This window comes from Mirounga angustirostris, unplaced genomic scaffold, assembly GCF_029215605.1.
Source record: "Mirounga angustirostris isolate CCGP_5_RB_7025 unplaced genomic scaffold, mMirAng1.0.hap1 SCAF_6, whole genome shotgun sequence".
Taxonomy (NCBI): Eukaryota; Metazoa; Chordata; class Mammalia; order Carnivora; family Phocidae; genus Mirounga; species Mirounga angustirostris.
The window spans coordinates 93,043,227-93,049,525 of record NW_026991714.1 but is presented as its reverse complement, the minus strand read 5'-3'; the positions used below and the strand labels follow the sequence as shown (position 1 = coordinate 93,049,525).

The following is a 6,299-nucleotide window of genomic DNA, read 5'->3' as shown; positions in this document are numbered from 1 at the left end:
GCCCCGTACCAACATTTTTGAACATGTCTGATAATACTTGCCATGTCCTTCATGCATTCTATTGATTTGTGCACTTGCCTTACCTCTTTCCTGGACTACTGGTTCCAAGAGGCAGGAACTCTAATTCCTCTTGCATTCTCTGTAACCTCTGGCACAGGACCTAACACGCACTAGGTCTCAAAATACTTAGCGGATTATTTCATCAGCAATGCCCTCCCTCCTCAATTTTGACAGATGACATTTGTTTAACTGTCAAGTATAATTTACACCTGACATTCTTGATTCTTTTGGGACCTGAAAATGAAAGAATTGACTTCTTTGCACGTTCATTTTCTCTTTACATCATTTATTGATGATTTGCGTATGTGTGTTTTAAATAACCAAGTCCCAGTGAAGCCAGCTGATTCTTGATCAACTTATTTTTGATTTTTAAAAAATTATATAACCTGTAGTTTCATTTCTAGAGCCCAAATTAAAATACATTAATGAAATTAAAGTAAGCCCACAGGAGTGCCATTAGAGTATTCAAGACCACACGTTGATGATAATGGTATTTACTAACTGAAATTTAACAGTATTTATTCAAAAAATAACATGCGGCCTTCACTGCCTTAGACCAAAGAATATAAGTTACTTCAAGTTTCTGTACTCTAATTAGATAGAAAAAATCATTTCTTTTCTTCCCCCTGTCTCCTTTCCATTGTATCTATATCATTTTAAGCAGAACATCCATTTGAAAGAATTAATGGAATCCCGAGGTCTTACCTGAAGTTTGAAAAAGAATAAATCACCTTTATTTATAAAAGTGAAAAGAGATGCCAGTAGCTATGGACTCAGTCCATCTACTTTCTCAGCATAACCCACGTATACATCTGGACATTGATTTGCTCCATCCACTTGCAAATGTCTCGGCAAAAGAAAGTCAGCAGGATTCAATCAAAACGATTTCATGGAGAACAATTTCTATAAGAACTATCTGATCTCTTCATAGAAGAAAGCAGAGCCTAATTTTTTATTTGTAGAGGAGGGGAGGCCTCTTCTACAGACCTAATCTGGTTTGCTTTATCATGACTTGAGATGCTGCCTTATGGAGGAAAGCACAGTCCAGTTTGGGGTGATGTTGAGCCTGCAGCCCTTGGGCTCCCCTGCGTCCTCAGGGCCAGCTAATAATGGACCGCCAAAGCTGCACGGGGCCTTGGATGTCGCGCAAATATTTCTGTTTTACAAATAAAGCAGCTGGGATCCACGGAGGGAAAGGGACCCCGTACTAAGGCAGTGGATCTGAAACCTGGCTGATCACTGCTCTTTCCTTTCATTTCATTCAGCAAATGCTTACTGCATGCTCTGTGTAGCACACTACTCTTAGTGTTGGGCATATGGTGGTGGTTGTGACAGCTGTGGTTCTTACCATTGTATATGCCCAGCACCAAGAACACTGCATAGTGATGGACAGGGGATGAGTGACCAGGGAAAAGTGGGGAGGTCTGGGAAAGAAAGGCTTGTGCTGAGATCTGAAGGAGCTGTCCATTCAGGCTGCTGAAACAGAATACCATAAACTGGGCAGTTGATAGACAATCGTAATTTATTTCTTACAGTTTTGGAGGCTGGGAAGTCCATGATCAAGGCAATAGCAGATTTCGTGTCTGGCAAGAGCCCACTTTCCGGTTCACAGGTGCCTGTCTTTTCACTGTGTCTTCACAAGGCAGAAGGGACCTGGGAGCTCCCGGGGACCTCTTTGATAAGGGCACGAATCTCATTCATGAGGGCTCCACCCTCATTACCTAATCACCCCCAAAAGCCCCACCTTTAAATACCATCACACTGGGGAATAGATTTCAACATACAAATTTTAGGGGTACATGACATTTAGTCTATAGGACTAGATGTGGGATGTTCAAAGGGATGGGTCAGGAACCGTTCCAGACAAAGGGAGTGGTGAGAACACAGGCTTTAAGATGGAAAAGAGCTTGGGATGTTTAAGAGGTGGCCCAGCACGGTGAGCATGGGGCAAGAGGAAAGAGCTATGGTTGGAGGTGTAGGACATGGCCAGGACATGTAAAGATTTATAGGTCATGGAAAGAGTATGGATTTTTTAAAAATTGTAACAGGCTATCAGCTCATCATCAAATTTAACTTTTTAAGAGGGCATTTTCTTTGTTGTTTTTATTGTTTTGATCTAGATTGTTGGGACTAGGCTTCCAATGAGTCAGATGGGAAGATGGACCGGCATGGTTACGGGCCAGTTCCTGGGGTTGCAAGTCAGCTCCTTCCACCGTATTAATGAATCTCTTGCCACCCTCTGGGCAAACACGAAACCCATTAGACAAGGTAAAATTGGCCAAATTTTAGCCACGCACACAAGTTTCACGTAAAAATACTATGTGATCATCTTTGAGCAGACCATAGCATAGGCTAGCTAAGTTTGGGGAAAACGAAACCACCAAGGTCTTCCATCCATGAAGTTGATGAATTTGACCCCTCCCCCTGGTCAGGCTGGTCACCCCAGTAGGGTAGACCCAACCACACTTACGCCACCCCCACACAGATGAAAATCTCTTCTGATTGCACCACAGGCTGATAACCCAGAGGGTAGCAAGCAGTGAGTCAGTGCCAACCTCACAGAAATGGGACAAATGAGGACTACATGGGATGGACCTGGAGCTGGTGGCCCCCAAATTGCCTTCGGTAACCTCGAAGGCTAGGAGCTAGCTGTTGTTGTGGCTTGGCTTTATGCTGTCAGCCTCTGCCACTGGGGGTAAGATGACATGGGGGTACAGAACAGGGTGAACACACACCTGGGGAAGGAAACCCATGACCTAAATGTTAACTGGCCACCAGCCATCAAAGTGTAGTAGAGATTTCAAAAGCATTCAAGGGCCTGGGCCTTCCCAACGAGTGTTGAGGCTCACATTAGACAGCGCTTTCAACATCAGCACCGCGAGACCTGACTGGGAATGTCCGCCCTGCCTCCTCAATAGCTGTGCGAACTTAGATAAGTGCCTTGGCCTCTCTGGGTCTCATTTGGCTTCTCTGGGCAGTGGGAAAGGTGAACGGGACCTTGCCAACATCACAGGGTTGCGTTCCAAGTCCCAAAAGAAGTAATGTGTGTGAAAGGGATTTGGGAGGAATAGAGAGCCACATAAAATGTCTGATGAGGCTTTACAAGCTCTGGGAAGTGTGGGAAATCAGGAAGTTCATCAAAGAGTTGATATGGATGCTGAAAGGATCAAAAGGAGAACTTCAGAGGACAGGCTGTAGGAACTGAGATTTGTCCATGTTAAACAGGGGAGGTCGAGGGCCGTATCCAGCCTGGGACTGGTTCTTATTCAAAACATCATGACTAACTTCTTTCATGTTCCTGAAGAGAAAACAAAATAAAATGCATAAAAAAACAAAAAAGGAGCATTTTCTATCTCTGAAGAACGAATGTCTTGCAAGCGTGTTAAATACCAGAATGTGTTACTAAAGCAAGGTTGGTATTTTTTCTCTAATGGCCTTACAGGAGATTTGTACCTGAGTGTGGGTGGCTTAAATGTGATTCTGGCTGAAGATAAGGGAAGACACTACACTACCTACAGAGCTTTTCTTTCTTTCTTTTTTTTTTTTTGTTCTTGGAATTAAAGACACAAGGATTTCCAGGCTGTAAGCTACATGAAGACAGGGAGTTTTGTTCACGGATGCATCCCAAGCACCCAGCACAGTACCTGGTGCATAGTAAGTACTTAATAAATCTTCACTGAATGGATTAACAGAACACCATGGCTTGTCCCAGCATTTGAAAGCAAGACCAGCCCATCCCTATGTATTCGCTGGCTCTCTGGTTCCCCTACCTAAGCAGCCCCAGCCCCAGCCATGGTGGGCCAGCTTCCTGTCACAGCAACAGATTTCAGACGCCAGGGAATCTGCACAGAGTGGAGAGAGTCAATCCCGTTCAACTGGCACCACCAAGCCTTACTTGGTCACATTTCCACTTAAGTAGCTCTGTGGCTTGGGTTTTTGTGACTCAGTTTCTTCTCTGTAAAATGAAAAGAGTAGGGATATCTGCTTCATGGTGTGGTTGGTAGGCTAAGAGAAGGCAACATAGTCAGCAGAGTGCGTAGTACCCTTCATTGTGTATATTGGGCTTCAGGATATCATTTTCCATTGCTTTGGTTTGGAGCTGCTGTTATATGACAGAGCCTCGAGATGAGAAGTCTGAAGCACAGGGAAGGCAAGGAAAATAAGTCTTCTGTGAAGGCACCTTCCCCAGAGGATTTCTGAGTAACAGATGAAGGGGCTAAAATGGTCATTTTGGTCATGTCTTTGGTGTTTCTTGTTTCATAAAATCCAAACAATGAGAAGAAAGGATCTAAATTGTTCCGGTTTTCCTCTTTTTGAAGTTTCCATGGACTGTTGCCTAAATAATCATTTTTTAAAAAAGATTTTATTTATTTGAGAGAGAGAGCACGAGCAGGGGGAGCGGCAGAGGGAAAGGGAGAAGCAGACTCCCCACTGAGGAGGGAGCCCAACTTACAACCTGACCTACGACTCACGAGGGGCTTTATCCCAGGACTCCAGGATCATGACCTGAGCCAAAGGCAGCCGCTCAACTGACGGAGCCACCCAGGCGCCCCTAACTAATCGTATTTTTAAAGAGCAAATGTTCTAATTCTAAGAGGCTGGGAGTTGCCAGGTTTCTGGGGAGGCTCTGATTATGTGCTTACAAGGCCATTGACTGAATTGTTCTGTTACCCACTGGTGATCACACTGTAACCACAATATTCTCTCAGGCACAACAGCCCTTGAGCAGAAACATACATTCTAGTTAATTATTAGGATAAAAGAAGTCGCGTAACCCCGTGTCTGGGCCTCTATTTAGCATCAGGGAGGCAGACCTGCCAAGGACGCATTCCAAAGGCCCCAAGCCTCTGGGGGACACGTTCCCCAATCCCATCTTCAGATGAAAGGGAATACACAGATCCGGACCACCTTCCAGTGTGCAGGAGGGAGGCAACAGACCTTTGAAGGGCCTCAGGATTGGCGAACCGGTGAGAAGTTCAATTCAATTGTTGATGCCTCGTCCCTGTCCTGGAATCATAGACGTCGCCTCCTCCTGTCCCACCCCAATCTACATTCAGCTCTATCACTAAAGGTCCAGCAACCTGCACAGTTGCTCTGGGAGACGACGATTGGGTTTGCAGTGCCTGTCCTGCTTTTCGGAACGTGTTCTTTCTCTCCCTTTGACTCACCACGATACTCTGGCCGAGGGCAGAGCCTGGGCAGCAGTGCCCAGGCCCATTGTAAAGATGAAGAACCTGAGGCTCCGAGAGGCGAAGTAGCTTGTCTAGTTACACAGGCTAGGGTAGGTCCCGGGAGCACCTGCGGACAGGCGATGGAGTCACACTGCTTGGGTTCATATCTTGGCATTTCCACTTAAGTAGCTCTGTGGCTTGGGTTTTTGTGACTCAGTTTCTTCATCTGTAAAATGAAAAGAGTAGTGATACCTGCTTCATGGTGTGGTTGGTAGGCTAAGAGATAAGGCAACATAGTCAGCAGAGTGCTTAGTACCCTTTAGTGCTTGGTCAATATTAACCATTATTATTATTAAGGATACTATTATTATGAGGAGATACCATGGAGCATGATTCCCAATCTAGTGCTTTTTCCACTACCCAGTGATGCACCCGGCAATGGTTCTGCCATTCTCACTCCCTCCAATCCTTTCCCTCTGCCCTCACCACCTTCCTCACTCAAGACGGTGAAAACTCAAACTCTTTGCAGACACTTTGGCCTTTCTGGTTGCTATTTAAAAGTCTGGGCAGGCATGAGGGCAGGGGACGTGATGTCTCTACATCTTTGTGGCATATGGTTGAGAAGTATCATCATATATGGGGAAAGAATAGCCTATCTCCCAAGGCTGCCCCCCAAGGAGGCCCTGTTGCTTCCTCCCAGCAGCAACCACCAACCCAAGATAATGCCACCAGTCTGCAGCAGAGGTGGAACTGGAAAGGAGGATCTTGGGGCTCCTTACCCTGAATCCCTTCCACTCCCCAGCTGCATGCATTGCCCTGCATCTGTGACTAGTAGTCCTGCGGAGGGAAGAGTCAGGAAGGACGGAGGCTGGGCCTGCAAAGGGCTTCTGGGTCCATGTCTCCACAGTGGTCCCCACTCCCAGCTGCCACTGCCTCAGTGGTACTCACTGTGCTGGGAACAGATGATGGCAGCTTGGAACTTTCTGATTTAAGCTTTCCCCACAGGGCCTATCTGAAAAAAAAAAAAAAAAAAGCCCTTCAGAGGATGTTTTCTGGGGTCCCTGTCTT

General features: G+C 45.8%; 1 long non-coding RNA gene across 1 annotated transcript; it reads right to left on the bottom strand.

The window, feature by feature from the left end:
* Positions 1 to 1,619: 1,619 nt before the first annotated feature.
* Positions 1,620 to 6,299, bottom strand: LOC135364649 (uncharacterized). The gene is made up of 3 exons (XR_010412094.1): positions 6,011 to 6,299; positions 5,229 to 5,457; positions 1,620 to 3,358 (listed from the first exon to the last, which is right to left on the bottom strand). It is a non-coding gene; the product is annotated as an uncharacterized LOC135364649 (long non-coding RNA).